This window comes from Canis aureus, chromosome 19 (genome assembly GCF_053574225.1).
Source record: "Canis aureus isolate CA01 chromosome 19, VMU_Caureus_v.1.0, whole genome shotgun sequence".
Lineage (NCBI taxonomy): Eukaryota > Metazoa > Chordata > Mammalia > Carnivora > Canidae > Canis > Canis aureus.
Genome location: NC_135629.1, coordinates 3,212,715 through 3,234,359, shown reverse-complemented (window position 1 = coordinate 3,234,359; position 21,645 = coordinate 3,212,715). Strand labels below are relative to the sequence as shown.

Sequence of the window (21,645 nt, the reverse complement as noted above, 5' to 3'; positions counted from 1 at the left end):
ATAGACTGGAAAATTCAATATTGCTATGAATCAATTCTTCCCACCCTGAGCTACAGATTCAATGTAATTCTAATCATAAACCCAGGACATGTGTGTAGAAACTGAAACCTACTTCTAATATTTATATGGAAATGAAAGGGACCTGGCATATTCAAAATAATCTTTAAAAAGAACAAAACTGGAGGACTTTCACTACTGGACTTCAAAACTTTATAAAGCTATGTATGATATTGGTGTGAGGATAGACAGATCAATGAAATAGAACAGAGTATGTATGACATTGATGTGAGGACAAACAGATCAATGAAATAGAACAGTCCAGAAATAGACCCACACTTAAATAGTTATGTGATTTCCAACAAAACCATCCAGTGAAAAAACCATCCAGTGAAAAAAGGACTTTCATGAACTAGAACTGAAGAATCATATGAAAAAAAAAAAAATCAACTTTGACACCCCCCACACACACACCATATACAAAAATTATTTTACGGTAGATGGTAAACCTAAATGTAAAAGCTAAAGCCATAAATCTTTTAGAAAGAAACAGAGTAGAATGCCTTCATAGCAATAGGCAAAGATTTTTAAACAGGATACAGAGGGAGGCTTGGGTGGCTCAGCAGTTAAGCATCAGCCTTTAGTTCAGGGCATGATCTGAGAGTCCTGGGATTGAGTCCCACATCTCCCCGCAGAGAGCCTGCTTCTCCCTCTGCCTATGTCTCTGCCTCTCTCTCTCTGTGTGTCCCTCATGAATAAATAAATAAAATCTTTAAAAAAATGAAGAATTAACTAAAATCTTAAAAAATAAGGATACAGAAAGTGATAGTCATAAAAGAAAAAATGATTAGAATGAATCAAAATTTAAAACTTTTGTTTATCAAAAGAGATCAAGAAAAGTTGTAAAATAAATGAAGTTCTGAGATTTTAGACAAAGCCTTCATTTTCCCTGAAGGTAACTCATTTAAAATATTATTTTTATAAGACAAACATAAAGAGTATGACCTTTGGGGGGTTGGGAGGAATTTGGAAGTATCTGTTAAAAGTAATTACCCCAGCAATTTCCACTTCTAAGACAGAAATCCACAGAAATATTCCCACTAGGGTGTAAAAAGGTATGTTCACCTAGCAAAATATAGGAGACACTCTAAGTGGTCACCACTAAAAGAGTGGCTAAATGGCACATGCACCCAAGGGAATATCCTGTAGCCACTAAAACAGAGTGAATGCGAACTATCTGAAGGCATGTGAAAAGATCTTTAAGGCATTGTTAAGTGGTGGAAAAGCAAAATGCAAAAGAACAGGTTTAGTATAGATAGCCCCACTGTAAAATTTAAAAATAAGCTTAAAATCGACAATACTCACACATTAAATGAGTGTAAATATAGGTCTGTATGAAAAAAGCCAGATGAATACACACCAACCCATCCATTAACATCATAAAGGGGTGGGGAAGGCTCTTTCTCTGAAAGTATTTATGAAATGCGAGAATGCTACAGAAACTTTGTATTCAGAAAAAAAGTTTACAAACAAACAGGGTGTGTTCCCAGGTAAAAATGCTATGTAATAAGAAAGAAAAAAGCTTAAGAAAACTCTCCTTCCTCTGAGTTTACCCTGAGATCTGCACCTCCATGCCCAGGTTTTAAGCACACTTACCAGCTTCAGTGGGGCCCTAGGGAGGAAGGTGCAAAGGCGCTCTGAGAAAAGCCCCGCATTCGCAAGACAGAGTCTTCCTTAGTTAGGCAGAACTGCCCTAAGCACAGCCCCCCCACCAGGTCCTTTCAGGCTCCAATGTCCTCCCACAAGAGACACAGCATCCCATGCTCTCCACCAGCCAGATTCTCAGCCCCTCTGCTGGTTTTTCACATCCAACTTTCTGCCCTGTGCTAGAGGACACTAGACCCAAGTGCTGCCAGAAGAATGTCCTTTCTGAACTTGAAGACCTTTTTTGTGTTCTGTACTTTCTGGATATATTTTAGGGGACTTGATGTTATTACTAAAGATCCTTCCTTGGGATTTTTGCTTTTATTTAAATATACACATATGCACATATAATTCAACCAAGAACTATTTCCCAGGAGGAAATGCTAAGAGGCCACAGGAAGACGTGAAGTTTCTTAAAAGTAAGCAACACCAAGACAGAACTGGTCTCTACTGAATTTGAAAATGGGTAAAGAATGGAGCTAGGGCACTCACTCCACACTCCAAAGCCATATAAGAATAAACCGTTTTTGCAAAGTCCAAATGACTGCTGGAGGCAAGGAGAATGGGCCTCTGGTTTTCTCCTTCCCTCTGGTCCGCAGTCCTCCCCCTCCTGCCTACTCTGAAATAACATCGCTCAGGGCTACAACCATCTGTAGCTGCCAGGGCAAGGCACAATACATTCAGAAACTCTTGGACCCACATATCCTGCAGCTCGGAACTGCACAAACAAAAGGTTAGGGGAAGGGGGATGGGGGAGAGGGAATAAAGGCTTAAAGATTAAAGTCACAGGCAGAGACAGACGGCTCCGTTTTTTAATAACTGAAAACACGAGTTGGGTCTGAATGTGCTCATTGTTTAGCAGAGGGGGCAGCCTATGCAGGCAGGACTGGCTGGCGACAGGACTGCCTTCCCATCAGCAATAAGATTTACCAAAAGGGCGGGGGAGGCGGGAGCAGACCTCAAGCCGGAGCTCCATTTACTGATGATGACATAGAGCACAGCAGCCAGGTGAGCATCAGGTCGCTGCTATCCTGGGCCATGGTGGGGCTCGAAAAGAAAGATAACGCTCACCTGGGCTTCAAGGAGCCGGTGACATGACTCTTCTCTCACTCGGCAGCTCTTGGGAATCTTCTGAGGTAAAGCCTCCTCAGAAGCAACCTGGCCATCAGGATTAGAGGTGTAAAAATGTGTCCATCCTTTAGCCCTGTAATATCACTTCTAGGATTCTAGCCCTAGGAAATAGCCCAGCTGGGGTAAGACCATGATGCACAACGTTATTCTGTGCAACATTATTTACGACAGCAAGAAATCAGAACTGAAATGTCCAACACTAGAGGGAACGGTTAAGTGTTTATTTATTTGTATCTGCCTTACTGTAAAAAGGATGTAAAGCAGCTTACATAAACATACAACACAAAGGAGGAAAATGCAAGAGAAGGAATCATAGCTACAGAAAAAAAATGTTTAAAAAATTAGGTCAGTGCTGGACTGCTTATTCTGAACACACTGTGAGAGCCTTAACTCTTCCTAAGAGGGGCCATAAGATATTACCACTGCCACCAACGGTTAACAGCAGCTCCTGCTTGCTGAGTCCCCGCCGGGTACCCACACTGTTTAAGGGTCATTATTCTACTCTCACTGAGTCCACTCAGCAACCTACAAGAAACTCATTCTGTCCCCATTTTACAGATAAGGAAATCTAGGCTCTAAAGGTTACCCAGAGCCAGGAAATGACAGACACAGGTTTTGAAGGCAGGTTTTCTCTGAGTCAAAGTTTATATGCCTGCGGCAACACCCACAAGCTTAAAAAAACTGTATATTCATATAATGGAACTTCTACAGGTTGAGAAAATGATGTTTACATAGATTAATGGATATATGGATATATTGGATATAATGTTAAATTTTTAAAAACATCAGAAAAAAATTACATGCAAAAAAAAATTACACACAATGTATAATTTCAACCAGGTAAGCCAGATGATCATTTTCATCCTTACGGTTTTGCCTATTATCCAAATTTTCCAAATAGGTATTAGTTTTATAATCAGAAAAAAAGATTTTGTATTTAAAAACTCTACAAAGGTCCACTGTGTTCTTGTATCACAGTTCACATCCCACCCATATGTACACCAACTCCTTTTTGTTTTACATAAAAATTCTACGTATGTAGGAGAATCAGAAAATATGTACACTGAGACCTAAACCAAGGAAAATTTTGTATTTATGTTCATCATTCTGTTAATCATAAACAATTTCATTTTGCTCAGAACCTTTAAAGTGATTTGAGATCATATCTGTGTGTGTGTGTGTGTGTGTGAGAGAGAGAGAGAGAGAGAGAGAGAGAGAGAAGACAACTACTATAAATGAGTTCAGTTTCCCTTTTCTTTTTCTCTTTAGATACAGACTCTTCTACCAACAAGCAGAGGTAAAGACAAACTGTCTCAGCCGAATTCCTGGCTACAGCAAAGACCTACCCACATGGACATCACGGCCCCATATTTCAAGCCCTCCCAGAACGGCAACAAGGCCACACAGGTCGGCCCATCACCCAAGCCTAGCCAGGCCATAGTTGCTTCTTGAAGGTCTGGCATCCAAAAGCCTGCTGAAAGTCATATACATTTTGCTGGGGAGAAGGGCCAGAGCTTTCCCAATTTTTCAAAGGGCTCTCTAACCACTATCTAGACATGCTAGTCCCAGACTTCACAGCAAGTCTTCATGGCAAATCTCTCGGCTTTACCATCTGGACACCATTCCCTAACCCCAATCTATCTTCCAGGGATACAGAGAAGGTTTAGCCATCTTCACAAACTGACAGAGGGAAGCACTCATCTAACAACTACTTATGTGAATAGGAGGCACTCTTAAGCCCTTCGTGAAGACAAGAAGACTGAGGCTCAGAAGAGGGTCACTCGGCTAGGATCCACCTCTTTCTGTAAGGCCCCACACACCCCACCAAATAAAACAGATCTTGCAGATGACAACACTTCCAAGTTTGACTGGTCACTCTGCTGATCACTAAATGCTAGGGTCAGCAAAAAGGCAAAGGCTTGGTTTTCTATTATAAAACAAAAGAATAACAATTTCCCAAGAGCTATTTAAATATTTCTTTAAAATGGTCCTTGTCTATTAGCATGAAGTAAACCACCCTCATTGGGGGCTAGCTTCCAGCACTGCACAGCAATAGAAAGTCAGCTGTGTTCTGGTTATATTTTAAAAGCTTTAATATTTAAACAAATAGAAAGGCAGATTTCTTCCATGTTTCCTCAACTCCCAAAGTCACAGAATAGCCTAGCCACTAAACTTTAAAATGAGTTTGGATTAAAGGAAGTATCCCAAACTGGCAACAGACGTGAAGACTGTGTGAAATATTAATCATAATGCTGCTCCTGGGAACCAGCCCCCAGTGCCCGGAGAAGGAGTGCAGTGAGCAAGCAGCATGCGCTGACTGCATCTGTGAGCCTCAGCTATGCAGCTAGCTCCTGAATGATGAGTGAGAACTTCCCATCCAGAGCTATGTTTTGATTTTTATGTAATTGGGGTGGGAAGTGGGGGGGGGGGGGAGGAAACTATTAAACTAATAATGTTCATGACATTATTTTGGAAAATAACATTAGGAAAGAAAAAAATCTTGGGAAAAACACCTTCTTTATAAAAGGAAACTGAAAGTGACCGATATTCCCATTCCCTCAAGCTAGCCACTGTTAACATTCAATTTGTCTTTCTAGTATTTTCCCACTTTTTCAACTTAGCATTTTATTTAATATGATTATTCACGTTTTTAAAATTTCTTGATAAATATTTGTTTTAAGGAAAGGCCATACAAAGTACCTTAATTTGCTTTATTTGGGTAGCTCCCAAATTTTTGCTACTATATGAAATGCTTGAAGAGCATCTTTAAGCATAAAGCTCTGGCCAATTTCACGTTATTTCCTAGAAGATGAATTACAAATTCACAAAGCAGAACTTATTTAAGGCTGTAAACAGATTTTCCACTATTAGTCCCCCAAAAGACAGGGCCAAGCCAGAGCTTTCTAGTAACCTGTTGCTAAAACAATCACCACATTCCCAATCAGACACTGCAGCCCCCTGCAGTCCCAAAGGTTTGTGAACCATAAATGCTTTCCCTGTCCTCCCTGGGAAAAAACAATGGCCACAGGACAAGACAAGTGCTGAACCAGGGAGGAGGATGCCCGGAAAGACTCAGACTGGTGGTTTCTAGCAAACACAGGTGCCCTGCGTGTTTTGTGACCCAGAAAGATTAGAAATCCAAAGAAAGAAGACAGGGAAAAGGGAGATGTGAACCGTGAAGTCCAGCATCGGGGCTACTGTTTAGTGCAGCTTGTAGTGGCCCAGATTCACGAGCAGTTTTTGGTTGCATTGTTTTCTCCTTCACTCAAGTACAGTGAAGGAATCAGAGTCCTCTGATGATCCCTCAAAGGGAGGGTTACATATAAACAGAACCAGCTACTTAGTATTCTCGGCTCAGTCTCGATTAGGTAAGTGCACTATCTGCCTTCCCTTATGCCCTCCCATTCCAGGGGAAAACCTATCTTCTGACACCAAATTTCTTCTTCCTTTGGAGAAATGGCACAGTCAGAGAAGCAATGTTCAAATTCTGGCCTGCCAAGTCGTGTGTGACCTTTGGCAAGTAGCTTTTCCTTGCTGTGACTGAGTAATAGGGAGTGATGCTGTGAGGATCATATACTGTGACATGTATAAAGCACACAGACAGGTATGGTAGCTGGTGCAAAGCAATGAAGTTAATTCATTTTTAAAAATAATATCTTTAAATCATTATTATTATCCAAATGATCAGATGAATGATCATCTGCAAGAAAAATAAAAAACTAAAGAAATAAAGAATGCAGGACAATGGCCCCTTGCAAATGCCCTCACTAGGGGAGCACACAGAACAGACTCTTCCTGAAGTACCAGCCCATTAGCTCTGTCATAGGCCCAAGAACCAAGCCCTCCTCCCCGCCCCTCCCCCACCCCACCAAATCAGCTGGGTGGGCCCTGCTAGAAAAGGTAACTGAATTCCCTGGCCTTTGCTGCTTGTCTTTCAGAAGCTTATCTGGAGAGGACCATCTGACAGTGCAACACAGCCTTGGTGGGTGGGGTGGGAGCAGCACTGGAATTACAGCATCCGCTGACTTCCCCAAATCTGACCAGAGGAGGACTTCATTGACACAGAAGGAAGACAGAATGAGGGGCTGAGGAGGAAGATAAAGTACCTTGCCATCCGCAAGGGCCTCCCAACTGTGGTCACCCTGCTGGGCACTTCATGCACCCCTCCCCACCCCATAACACACACCATAGCCTTTGGAAGGCAGGTGACACCCTTCCCATGCTGCTATAAGATCACACAACTGGTAAGTGTTGGTGCCAAAATCGAAACCTAGACTAAGACCCATCTTCTTTTACACAACATCATATAGTCGTGCAACCAAAACAAGCAAGCATGGGAGCTTGGGTAAGGGAGAAGGACAGGCCCTGGAAGAAAGAAAAATGTCTGTTAGGACCCATTATTCATTATTACGACCGACCACCTGATAATTTCAACACTTCCTTTCTTCTTTTTTTTTTTTTTTTTAAGAGTTTATTTACTTATTTGACAGAGAGAGAGAGAGCACAAGCAGGGGGAGTGGCAGGCAGAGGGGGAGGGAGAAGCAGGCTTCTCACTGAGCAGAGCGCCTGATGTGGAGCTCCATCCCAGGACCCTGGGATCATGACCCAAGCCGAAGGCAGAGGCTTAACCCACTGAGCCACCCAGACACCTACTTCCTTTCTTTTCTACCCAAGTAGACTAAAAGTTTTGGGGGCATGGAGGGGTGGCTTCCACATCTTAGGTGGTTCCCCACCCCCTCCAAACACAAGCTCCTCTTTCCAACGTCACAGGTGCTCAGCAAATACTGTGGAAAGCATTAATCAAATAATTAAATGAAAAGAGTCAAAAGACAGGGGAATTAAAGAGAAGAAAAAACAAGCTGCAGATAAAATTGGCATAAGGGCAGAAGCACTATAAAAACATATTTGTAAAGTTTGGGAAGATCCCATCCCTGACTGATTTGGGTTCTATTCTAGGTGTCAGTGCAGTAGACAGCAAGTGGAAGAATGTGATTAGGGAGCCTCTGGCTCAGAACACTGCATGTACACCATTTAATGAGCCTACAGAAAGAACAGGTTCAGTGCCTGCAGCAGCCACTGTGGTCTCCAGCACAGGGAGAGGAATGGGGGAAGCGGCACCAGCAGTGAAATCTGCCATCCACATCCACACATGTACATCAGAATCACACAACAACTTGGACAGGAATGAAGCATCATCCCCATTTTACAGATGGACAGGCTAAGGCTCAGACGTGATGCAAAGGCCTAATAAGGCTTCAGAGGATAGCCAGGCTGGTTAGACACTGCACTGCATCAGCCATCCCCCAGGCCAGCTCCGCCTTTTCCACTATATCATAATGACACCCATGCTGTTACTAATATTCCTCTTTAAATAATTAATTTTGCCATGTTTTTTAAAACTCACTTTTTTCCATTAAAGAAAAAGTCATCATTTTATCCAACAATTCCACGCTTAGGTAGATACCTAAAGGAACTGAAAGCAAGGACTCAAACAGATACTTGCATGCCAATGCTCATCACAGCATTATTCACACAGGCCAAAGGGAGAAACAATCCAAATGTCCATCACCTGATGACAGAAAAGCAAAATGGTCTATGCATACAATGAAATATGATTCAGCCTTAAAAAGGAAGGAAATTATGGGGTGCCTGGCTGTCGGAACATGTGACTCTCAGAGCAGGTGAGTCTGAGCCCCATGTTGGATATAGAGATTATTTAAAAATAAAGCAATCTTGGACAGCCCCAGTGGCTCAGCGGTTTAGCTCCGCCTTCAGTCCAGGAAGTGATCCTGGAGACCCAGGATGGAGTCCCATGTCAGGCTCCTTGCATGGAGCCTGCTTCTCCCTCTGCCTCTCTCTCTCTCTCTCTCTCTCTCTGTGTCTCTCATTAATAAATAAATAAGATCTTTAAAAATAATAATAAAATAAAGCAATCTTAAAATAAGTAAGTAAAATCTTAAATTTTTAAAAGGAAGGAAATTCTGCCACACGCTACAACACGGATGAATCTTGAAAACTTGATGATCAGTGAAATAAGACAGTCGCAAAAGGACAACTACTGCCGGACCCCACACATTTCAAGTACCTAGCAGAGATAAATTCATAGACAGAAGGGAGAGTGGTAGTTGCTAGGGGCTGGGGGAGGGGAGAACAAGACGTCACTGCTTGACGATCAGAGGGTCTCACCTTGAGGAGACAGAAAAATCCTGGAACTAGATGGTGGTGATGGTTGCACTGCACTATGGATTACTTCGTGCTACTGGCATATACACTTAAAATGGTTAAAACAGTAAATTTTGTTACGTATACGTTACCACAATTTAAAAAAAAAAAAACTCAAGAAAGAGTTGATATACATCTTTACATGGATGCCATAAATGGACAACAATGGCACACCAAAATTAGAAGGTAACCAGAAAAAAATATATTCAATGATGCTGCTACGCTTTTGCCTTCGGTGAGTCACTAACTCCTGGTCAGGGAAGGGGATGGATAATACTCACAGTATCACAGAGCCACAGAGCCAGCACTATGGTCTTCTCTTCCTGACATCATCGTCAGAAGGACGGCAAGACAGCTAAGAAGGGAAGGACCTATTCACCAAGCAATTCAGTGTCACCTGATCTGGGCAGCCCCTGATACCATCACTGGCCCCACTGTGGTGGGATACACCAACTTTGGGAGCACTGCTCATCACCACTCCCATGCCAAGGCATTGGACACTAGGCCAATCAGTGCCTGTGGGCCTCACCTCATGCACCATCCAGCTCCAGAGAGATTTATACATGCAGAGAACATGGGCAGTCCTAGGGCTGAGGCAGTCCTTTGTACACAATAGCCCCACATCCAACCCCCAGGTGAGGAGCACTAGAAGGACAACAGGTGGGTAAGCCTGAGGGATGGAAAAGGGCTTGGAGGAACAAAGCAGGAGCCTGTGAAGAGGGGTAGTAAAGCAAATTTTGCAGATGAGGCAGCCTGAACAGAAAGGGGCTGCTGGCAACCTTCCTTGCTTGTACAGTCAAAATGTACAAGGACGCTTGGAAATAGTCAATTAGATGTGATACTGTGGAATAATAATACCAAAGGTCCGGAGTGGAACGCATTAGCTATGCATTCCAAATACCTGATTCCAGGGCCTGGTCTGCAAGGCAGATACTTTCACCATCCAGTACAAAGGGTCAACAATACCAAGGCCGCCAAACTATTGCCTGGGGGCCACATGGCAGCTAGCCAGGAATCCCAAAGCTGCACCTGATAGGCATAAAACAAAGTCCAATGGAGCCTCTTTCATCTACCCCACAAAAGAGGGGCCAGAGGCTGCCATAGCCTGCACCCCCAACACTGCCTGCCAGCCAGGCCTCATCATCCTGCAGTACAATTCTTACCCCTCCCACCCCACAACCCTTCAGTCCTATGTACCCTTCCTCCTCCCCTCCCCTCTTCAAACTGCACTGTTCCTAGACCAGTCCACTTCCTAACCTGGGTTCCCTCCCCCCACTTCCCTAGCATCCCTGCCCCGCCAGCCCGATCTACAACCCTGCCTCCAAAATGGTCTCCTGGCCTCTCTCCCTTCCACCCCACCTGAACCAGGGTGTCTTCTAAACCACAGATCTTTGCTTCCCTGCTTAAACCCCACAAGAGGTCCTGCTGCCTCCAGAACTAAGTCTACATGTCTCAGCCCAAGATATAAGAACCTTAATAAACTGCTTCCAATCTGCTTCAGCAGCTTACATGGCTGTTCACACCTGTGCCTCAATCACAGAAATCTCTGAGGCACCCAACCCGCCTCATCCTTCCTGCTCCCTGAACCCCTACACAGAGCACTTATGCCTGGCTCCTGGAACTTGCAGTCTCTCATTTGCCAGCAGGCCAACTCCAGCTCATCAATGTCACCTCCGTGAAAGCCTTCCCTAACTCTCCTACCTCTGAACCCCTACAGCACTTATTGTGTCCTTGATTATGGCACATCTGTGTGATACTTAGCATATTTGCCTTACAAGTCTATCCTCTATCCTCCAATTCAATGTGAGTCCTCCAGGGCAGGGCCATCCTTTTATCTGCCAGGGCAGCCTCAAGTGTGTAAGCACTCTCAGCACGAGCTGATGCATATTTGGGGGGTGGGGAGAGGCAATCCCCTCTTCACTGTATGGCCCATTCCTAAGGTACTGACGATTTTTTTTTTTCCCTCATGAGTAACAGAAACAGATTGAGTAATTTCAAGCAAAAAGGAGGATTTATGGGCAGCCCCAGTGGCTCAGCGGTTTAGCGCCGCCTTTAGCCCAGGGTGTGATCATGTCAGGCTCCCTGCATGGAGCCTGCTTCTCCCTCTGCCTGTGTGTGTCTCTGCCTCTCTCTGTGTGTCTGTGTTCCTCATGAATAAATAAATAAAATCTTAAAAAAAAAAAAAAAAAAAAAAAGAGGAGGATTTATGAGAAGGATCCCAGCTGGGTACCTCTAGGGAAACCCAGAAGCAGAAGAGCTCTGGGGACCTCAGAAGCCTTCTCTCTGGTCTTACAAAGTATTTCCACCAAAATGCCCATTTCTCAGGACTCCTAGTTTCTCTGCCTCTTCTTCCTATTTTTCAAATTCCCAGGGAGGACATCTTTTTATTCCAGCTTGGTGCCAGAACATATATCCCTGGGCCAATTAAATATGGATGGGGCTGGAGGTGGGCAAGGTTACCAGGCTCAAATATGGTCCCTGGGTGCCCACACCTGTATAATAGGGTGTTCAAAAATAGGTGACTTGTTGGGGGCTTCAACCTTCCAGCTGGTGCCTACAACATCTTATACCTGTGTTCAAGGCTGGGATTCTAAAAGTAATGGTATTATCATGCTGAAAAAAGTGATAGTGTGGACATTAGAGAATCTATGATGAGGCTCAGTTCTATTCCCGGCTAGGCTTTCCTCAGGTGCGCTATGGAGATCACATGGTAAGAAAAGCAGGTAAATATACTGCTATCTGAGAAGCTGGAAAAACAGGGCCCTACCCATGGGGCAACAGCAATCTATTATTATTCTGGGGACAGATGTGTTTCAGAATTCAGAATTTTTTTTAAAGTATTTCAGAATAAGGAGAGACATACAGATAAATGAAACAGAACTGAGAGTGCAGGTAAGTCTCACATTTGCAGTCAACTGGTTCTTGACAATAGTGCCAACACATTCTCTGGGGCAAAGAATAGTGTTTTCAACAAATGTTACTGGGACAACTGGACAAAAATGAAAAACAATGGCAAAACAATGAAGCTGGACCCTCTTACCCCACACTGTATACAAAAATTAACCCAAAATAGATCAAAGATGTATGTGTAAGAGCTAAAGCTATAAAATACTTAAAATATAAGCATACATTTTTGTAACCTCAAACTAAGCAATAGTTTCTTACCACAAAAAAAAAATAAATAAAATAAAATAAATTGGACTGCAAAAAAATTAAAAACTTTTATACTTCAGGGATGCCTGGGTGGCTCAGTGGTTGAGGGTCTACCTTGGGCTTCAGTCGTGATCCTGAGGTCCTGGGAATGAGTCCTGCATCAGGCTCATTGCAGGGAGCCTGCTTCTCTGTCTACCTGTGTCTCTGCCCCTCTCTCTCTCTCTCTCTCTCTGTGTGTCTCTCATGAATAAATAAAAAAATCTTAAAAAAAAAAAAAAAAAAACACAAACTTTTACGCTTCAAAGGCCACTATAAAGAAGGTGGAAAGATAACCCAGAGAATGGAAAAAAAATATTTGCAAATAATATATCTGATTATTTGGAATATACTAAAAACACAACACTAAAAAAACAAATTATCCAACTTTAAATTGAGCAAAGAGAGGCATCTGGGTGGCACAATCAGTTGAGCATCTAACTCCTGGTTTCATCTCAGGTTGTGATCTCAGGGTTATGGGATGGAGCCCTGTGTTGGGCTCCATGCACAGTGCAGAGTCTGCTTGGGACTCTCCCTCTCCTTCTGCCCCTCCCCTCCCTACCACGCACTCTATCTCTCTAATAAATTTTATTAAAAATGAGCAAAGAGCTGAACAGACATTTCTCCAAACAAGATATATTAATGGCCCCATGAAATGATGCTCCACATCACCAGTCATTAGGGAAATGTAAATCAAAACCACAATGAGCTACCATTCTACACCACCAGGAGAGGTATAATCAAAAAAGACAGACAGTAACAAGTCTTGGTGAGGATGTGGAGAAATTACCTTTCATATCACAACACAGTTGAACCTTATTCACATAATTGAAAAGAGTCAGATACAAAAAGTCATATACTGATATGATTCCATTTATATGAAATGTCACAGGAATATAGACACAGGAAGTAGATTCGTGGTTGCCTAAGGCAAGGAGAAGAGGGAAATGGACAGTGACTGCTTGTGGGTATGCTGCTTCTTCTGAAGGTGATGAAAATACTCTAAAATTGATTGTGCTGATGGTTACTCAACTCTGTAACTACTAACAGCCATTGAACTGACATTTTTTTTTTTTTAAAGATTTTATTTATTCATTCATGAGAGACACAGAGAGAGGCAGAGACATAGGCAGAGAGAGAAGCAGGCTCCCTGCAGGGAGCCTGATGCAGGACTTGATCCCAGAACCCTGGGATCACGAATTGAGCAAAAGGCAGATGCTCAGCCCTTGAGCCATCCAGGCATCCCTAAACTGACACTTTAAATGGCTGAATTGTATAATATGTGAACTATATTTCAATAAAGCTGTTATAAAAAGTTCTTTAAAAACACGATATGGTTATCACACAGAAGAATGCACTTATACATTAATGTCATAGAAAGATGTCCATGTAATACCATTAACTAAAAATTTACATATGAAATACTTTAAATTATGAAATTATGAATAAATTTAAATATATTACTTCTAAAAAAAGATAATTCAGTGCAGACAAGAATAAACCATACATTATGTGATATCCTAACAGGGATGGGGCCATTCTCTATAATCAAATATTTTAATATTTACATGCAATGGGAAAAACAATAGCCATAAATAGCCTCAGGTCAGATGAGGCATGCATCCAAACTCCCCCCCCCCAAAATACTTTCAATGTTTAGAGTTTTTTGAATTTTGGAGTTACAAATAAGGTATAATAGACCTGTATTTCTTACCAGGACTAGGTAAAGCAAAAACACAGCTATTACTGCTAACCCTTTATAACACACCAGGACTCTCAAAAGGAAAATAAGACAGAGTAGACCACAAAATTCTTGGTATCCGTGAGAAATGTTAATTTTAGAAATACAGAGTTTAACATAACTAATTATGTAAGAGATAAGGAAAAGAAGCAGATGCCCTTCATTTCAAGGAGAATCAAAACAGCCTGTTGTCACTAATGATAATATTATTTCACAAAAATGAAGTAATAATATAGAAATTAAAATGCTGTAAGTCAAAGCAAAATGCAAAACGCAACTGTTATAAATAAATATACTGGTAAGTATATATGTATGCTTATGTATTTATAATCTATGCTTTAAAAACTTGGAAGAACATTCATACAACGGAATATTATCCAGCCTTAAAAAGGGATAAAATTCTGACACAGGCTACGACACGGACGAACCCTAAGGACACTGTGCTCAGTGGAAGAAGCTAGTCACAAAAGAACCAATACCATATGATTCCCCCCTACATGAGGTCTCTAGAGCAGGCAAATTTACAGAGACAGCAAGTAGGGTGGTGGGTGCCAGGGGCTGGGGGAGGGGGAGATGGGAAGTTAGCGCTTAACAGGAACAGAGTCTCAGTTTGGGAAGATGAAAAAGTTCTGGAGACAGGTGGTGGCAATGGTCGCACAACAATGTGAGCGGTTTTTTTTTGTTTTTTTTTTTTAAGATTTTATTTATTTATTAATGAGAGATACAGAGAGAGAGGCAGAGACAGAGAAGCAGGCTCCCTGCAGGGACTCAATCCTGGGACTCAATCCTGGGACTCCAGGATCACGCCCTGGGCCGAAGGCAGGCGCCAAACCGCTGAACCACCCAGGCATCCCAATGTGAGCATATTTAATGCCAACGAACTGCACACTTAAAAATGGTTTAGAGGTCAGCCCCAGTGGCTTAACGGTTTAGCACCACCTTCAGCCCAGTGCATGATCCTGGAGACCTAGGATCGAGTCTCACGTCAGGCTCCCTGCATAGAGCCTGCTTCTCCCTCTGCCTGTGTCTCTGTCTCTCTCTCTCTCTCTCTCTTTCTGTGTCTCTCATGAATAAATAAATAAATAATCTTTTTTTAGAAATGGTTTAAAAAGTAAATGTTATGTTATGTATAGTTTATCACCATTCAAAAAAAAAAAAAAAAGCTTGGAAGAAAATGTTAAGATAGTTATTGGTAGGACCTGAGGGTGTTTGGAAGGCCAGACCAATCAAATACACCCTTTCCATGCTGTGTTGCCCTACATCTCCCTAGGGAACTATAAACGCATGCTGAGCTACAGGAACAGGCCTGCTGCTCTGCACAGCTGCTACACCCTCTTGCGCACTCCGGAAGGCATGTCTTCACAGGGTCCCAACAGTGCCTCTACTCCTGTTAAGTTAATACTCCATACAATCACTTCCCACAGGGACAATGAACAGAAAGCAACCTGATGGCACATCATTCTCAGGAATCCTCACATAGTCTCCAGTAGTCTATAAATCGGCCAAATGAAGACAAAAAAGGAACCAACACATTATTAACCCAAGATCTACTATGTGCCAAGCACCGACCCAGGTGCTATGCATGCATCCATTCTCACCATGACATGAGAAGATAAAGTACTGCTATCTCCATTTTATAGACATGGAAAATGAGGTGCAAAGAGATGATGTATCTTGTTCCAGGTCACATTCCTAATAAGCATGGTAAGAAGCAAAACTCCAAGAGTTTTGAGAGTAAATGAGTCTCTAGCATGAGAAGTATAAGAAATGATGTCTCTAGCATGAAGTATATTCCATTTCACTAGAAGCACATTGCAGTGAGTAGAGAACCATAATCTGAACCAACGCTGGCCACATTTATGGAAGGCCCACATCGTCTAGTGATTGGAATCGTGGACTCGGAGCCACAACTGGGCATTAAATGTCTACTCTGCCACTGTTACAGGAATGGCTCTCAGAAAGGACCTACCTGAGTCACTTTAGAACAGAAGGATTGGAACTGTGTCTAACTCACCGAGGGCTTCACAGGATTAGATGAGACAACACAGCTGAAAGGATTTACAACAGTCCCTGAACTCAGTAATGTTAACTACTATCTAATAGCAGGAGTATTTATTTTCTCATAGCAACTCCCAGGTAGGTACTGGGAGCACCAATTTTACTAATTACAAACCTGAAATGTTAAATAAGTTGCCAAAGGTCACTCAGCTAATAAAATACAACTAGAATTCAAACCAGGGCCAGTCAGATTCCGAAAGACGAGATTACAGAGCACAAAATAGAGGATAAATTTTTTTAAAGTCCTCCTGCTGCTCCTTCTCTCTAGTAATGGTACCTCCTCAAGATCACCGCCCTCTCAGTGGCTGGCTGAAGGCAGACCAAGAGCCAAAGCAGAGGCTGTCGCCACATCTCTGATGGCAGCAGGACTGGTGGGAGCCCTCTGCCCTCTCTAGTCAAGAACACCACCAGACCCAGCTGAGAAGAGAGCAGTCAACGGCGTCTGCACAGGCCTGGGAGTCAGGAAACCCAGGTTCCAGGCAGGCTCTGTTGCTGGGAATCCATCCCATAGTCCGTGCATACAAATGTAAAAGTTAAATAGCCACATCCATTCAGCATTGCTTAAAATAGCCCAGGCTCATCCTGAGGGAGTGAGGTAGTATGCTGCCATCAAAAAGAATCAAGTAAAGCTATTTTACACTGATACAAACCCATCTCCAGAATATATTCATAAATGAAAATTGATATGTTGTGGGGGAGAATTAGACTGGGCACAGAGACAGGAGAAAGAGATAGTTTTTCACTGTATGTATTTTAGTACTATTTATTTTCTACCATGTGCATGTATTACCTAATCAAAAACATAATAAATACTTTAAAAAAAAATTATAGGGGTGCCTGGGTGGCTCAGTAGGTTAAACATATGCCTTTGGCTCAGGTCATGATCCCTAGGTCCTGGGATTGAGCCTTGCGCAGGCTTCCTGCTCAGTGGGCAGCCTGCTTCTCTCTCTCTTCCCTGATTGTATTGCCAAACAAATAAATTAAATCTTAAAAAACTAAAATCCTGAATTAGTCACTTTCCTACTATACAGTTTGGGTTAGTTACTTTATGTCTCTGACTCACCTGGTCTTCATTTATTTAAAAAGCAAACAAACCAACTTTCCTCCCAGAATTATTGTGGGGATTAAATGAGATAATGTAGAATAACAGGGACTCAAGCACAGAGCTTTATTATCCTTAGCTGCCATCCATAAACTTAGTCTGGGCACTTTCTCCCATTAAGAAAAACAAACAAACAAACAAAAAGGATTTAGCAATATTAACCCTGCATTGTTCCTGTTTCATTTCTTACTCCTCAGGACTTTGCTGAAATTACAGACACCCAGTCCCGGAGTGATGAGGAGCCCACCCCTATCCGCCCAGCTGGGGCATTTGCAAGGGTCAGAGGAGCTGGGAGAGAAGTACCTCTCCAACAAGAAAGACCGTTCAAAGGAGAGACACTTCAAAACTCTTTATCGCAATCTCTACTAGCCGCTGCCAAGTTCCACTTCCATTTTATATCAAGGCTTCTTTTTTGTTTTGTGTCCTTTTTTTTTCCTTCTAAATCTGGAATCAGGATGGAGGCTGGCAATATCCCTTGAGAACTAAGGACCATGGCTGAAAACACAAAAAATGTGCTCAGAAGACCCACCCGTTTGCCAAGCACATGTGATCTGCTCAGAAGAATGTCGGCACAGGCTATGAGTCTTGATGGGAGGACAGTAAACAAACAGACAAACTCAGAATGCTCTCCACACACAGAAAAGGATTTGGGAATGGAAACAATGAAAGTTATTCTCCCAAGTATTTTATCCTTCATCTGAAATAGAAAGGCAGTTACATTGGATAGAAGGGGTAGGGCCCCCTAGGAAACCCTGAAGGCCCTTTACCAGGGAGCCAGGCCACACACCCACTCACGCCCAGGCTCAGTTCCCACGTCACCTGCCCAAAGGACGTGGCCAGTCAGCCATGCATTCCAGGGCCATGTCCTGATGTGCCCCTCAGGCATCCAAGGCTGCACCCTCTGAAGGCAAACTCTGGCCCTGGCAGGACAGCCTGCTACCCAGGAATTAATGCTCTTCCCTCAAATTACTGAGGTCCCCAAATTCCTGAAATAAGGCAGAGAGTCAAATCAAAGCTTCCAGAAGGAAAAGGTCTCCATAGAAAATATGGAAATAAAGGACTTTACCATTCCATGAGCTACTCTTTTGGTATTTTTCATTTTTATGTCACATGTGCTTTCCTGCTCCACCCAGGTGTCCCTGTCTTCTGGAATAAAGCAACAATTTCTACGCCTCAGTTATCCACAGCTCCCAGTGCCTGCCGGCTCCTGCTTCTATTATAGCCTGCCATGCTCCCTTCCCACAGGACTTGGTATCTCCCACCAAGTAGAGTAGATGAAGAAGAGGCATCCCCAGAGTTGGCACTGTAGGCTTGTCACTTGCTGTGTCAACAACTCACATGCATCTTTTCATGCCAGCCTCACAATCCTTTAAGGTCTTACTTTTCCCATCTTAAAGACAAGCAAATTCTATTAATCACCCCACTCCCACCCCAAGATGGCACAGGCACTGTTTGCAAAGCTAAGTGTCACACAACAAAAATGAATGTCATGCCTGAACGCTGCTGCCAGGTGGAAAAGAACAGGTATATGGGCTCTAGCTCCGTGGAAGGTGAAGGGGTTCATCAGAGAAATAGCCACTACCCTCCGGTCAGGTCCTTACTGTTAGGAAAGCACACAGCAATTTGGCTGGAGCACGTCTGGATTCATAGAACAGTCAAGAGTTTAGCCACATATTGAAATCCTTTTCAGTTTTATCTTTTTAGGTATTCAACCTGACAGGACAAAAACAATTTCATGTGCTTTGATCAGTTCAATGAATGATTTTTTTCAACAAAGAAAATTAAGTTTTCTTCCAATCTATAGGAGGGGGGAACAAAAGAGAAAGAACATGAAAACATGAGAAAGGAAACTAGGGTCTCCCCTATGCTAAGCATAATGCAATTATTCCCTCTTGTGTGGTTTGGTGGTTAAAATCTGGCAATTTGAGGTGGTCACTCTTAAACATGAACCTCAAACAATGGGTTTTATCTACTGCCTAAAAAGTATGGATCTTGGGAAGAGAAATTTTTCTTACCCTGATAAGACAGTAATCTCCTACCTTGCTGACTCAAATGTACTTGCATATTAATTGCTTCAGACCCCAAAATCCCTGCTGAACTGGCTAAATTGTGGGCCAAATTCAATAATCCAGCAACCTCCCATTCAATGCCTCACCAAGATAACTTTGCATGTTTAATTTAAAAGTACCGATCGCTTTTAAATGAAGTGCTAACGCAAGCCTGTCTACCTCGGCCCAAGACAGGGCTGCCTCTGACAGACAAGCTCCAAGTCGGGAAGCCAGACACATCTGCACGCTCTTCGGACAAGGTAAACACAGCTTGCCTCTCTCTTCCAAATGGTATTTGTTCCCCCAAAATCAACCCTTTAAAACATGCACCTTTAGGTTAATTTCCCTGATATAGGGGCTATGAGATCTAGCCTCTGATACTCAAATATTATCTGTTCCGATTGTATCTGATTAGCAAGAAATACACAACCCTCCAGCCAATGTGAATGCCTATGCTATTTTAACTGCACTGACCTAAGGCATTTTTTTCCTTTCTCTTTTGCAACTGTGTTCCATGTTTGACCCCTCAAATTTATTTTAAGTAGTTTTGCAAACAGCTTCCTCTCCCCCCTTCCTCCCCCATGCAGCCAGCATCTCACATTTCTCCTGCACAGAACATGTTTTGTCCACCTTGGGAAGTGGCACTTCGGGAAACGGAGAGGCTGCTTCGGTAAACTTGGAATCAGAAATAGGTCTCATTCATTCAAGAGATTAAAACACTATCAAGGGCTTGTTTTCATTTCACTAGAGTAAGTTGGAATTAAGGCTGTGATTCCCAAATGTTAGAATTCACAGCAACCCTTCTAGCTTGTAAAAACAAAATCTTACTCCCGGTATCACAGTGAAAATGCCCCAGAAATATACATAAAATCCCTGCATCACTTCACTACTCAGCTTCCCGCCACACTCTAATCACCATAATCAAAATGCTCAGTGGAATCTTTTCAAACCAAACATCCAAAGCTTGTTCAATAATAGTAACAATAATTATTACAATAAAATAACAATTACAATAATAATAACAGGGATTTGGAGATTTAACTGAATAAGAAGTATGAACAGTGAAGACAGTTTTTGGTCTATGGTAAAGCAAAAAGGTTCTGAGAGATGTTACAGGAAAAGAATAGTAAGTCCATCTGAATTCATTTAGGGTTCTGGGCTCCTGGAATCACAAATGTCCCATTGTAAAGATCCACTATGAATTTTGCAATGTCAACAAGTAAAGGAGTTGAACATGAAAAAACAAAGTGCCATTTTGTCCTTGGAGTTTATGTGCTATTTCTACCAATTTGCTTACCCTAAAATGTAAGCAAGCAACTTTTTTAAAGTTTCATTTAGAAATTTCGCTTTTAAACTAAGTTTCAGTCTGAATACAACAGCAGCAAAATCTGGTTATGGTTTAGCAAATATTCACATGATCGTTTGTCTGGATGCTACTACCTTCTTATAAAGAACTGATCTTCAGGAGCTAAATTTTCTAGTGCTTCTCCTCAGCCCCCAAAATTCAAGTTACCCATCAAAACTACTTCCATTTTCACTTTACATTCTGAAAAGGTTCGTGGAAAAACATGGTATTTGAATGTTTCACTTACAAGAAAATAAGATGGTTTTCAAATCTGCCCCAAAGAGACATTTAAGACAACTGAAAGGACCTCATTCCAAAATAATAAAACTTTCATTGAACATGACTTAGTCCACACATTTTAACTATATAACTTGTGATTCTGAACTCCCATTTTATTTGCTGTACATGCATTTATTATGGTATAAGCTATCTTGCCATGAGTTGTACACACGTACCACTGCACAGATAAACTAATCCAACAGTCTGAAATACACCTGAAGTCCAGTGTGTTTTCGTCAGCTTGTTTTTGAAAACCGGATGGCCTATTATTTACATAAAGAAAGTCAACCAGTTTTTTTTACCGCTGTGATTTCTCCAATCAAATTCTAAACGTGCCACATGTCATCTCCTGTTACTCTTCATTCATCTCTTTACAAATCAATTTTCCCATTTATAAAAAGAAACTTGAGCCTGCTCCTTTAAGACAAATTTGACAAAAATGAGTATCTCCATATTTTCAAAAATTCACAGCCAATTTCCCACTTAGTTTAAGCAATCTGTGTTATAGCAAAACATAAAATGAAAGAATTTGGGAGGTTCTTTCAAGTTTGATGTAGTAAGATTTGGCTTGATAGGAGTTCTTTACCACCCTAAACAGAGTGTTTTCTGGCTTAGCTAAACAATAGGAAACCTACAGAAATTTCAGAGTCATGCAAATCAGAGGGAAACTGAAAGTCAACAAGATCTTTTTAAATTCCCCACAAAGGTCTAATGTTTTACTGTTAGTTTAAAAACCTGAAAATGTATCACTTATTTTTGATATATTCGGAAATGTGCATGCCCAAAAAATAAACAGTAAATCCAGAACGAAAAATTGTTTCCTCAATTG

General features: G+C 42.0%; 1 protein-coding gene across 10 annotated transcripts in view; it reads right to left on the bottom strand.

The window, feature by feature from the left end:
- Positions 1 to 21,645, bottom strand: part of EEFSEC (eukaryotic elongation factor, selenocysteine-tRNA specific) — a 265,603-nt gene that overhangs the window by 203,241 nt on the left and 40,717 nt on the right. Inside the window, exon 1 of one of the 10 annotated variants that reach the window (XM_077857610.1) lies at positions 2,773 to 2,791. The exons of 8 other annotated variants lie outside the window; for them this stretch is intronic. The gene's annotated coding sequence lies outside the window, so the exon portion shown is untranslated. Of the gene's footprint in view, positions 1 to 1,653; positions 1,674 to 2,772; positions 2,792 to 21,645 lie in introns of those variants that run through there. One more of the 10 variants, XM_077857609.1, reaches the window with a different exon arrangement.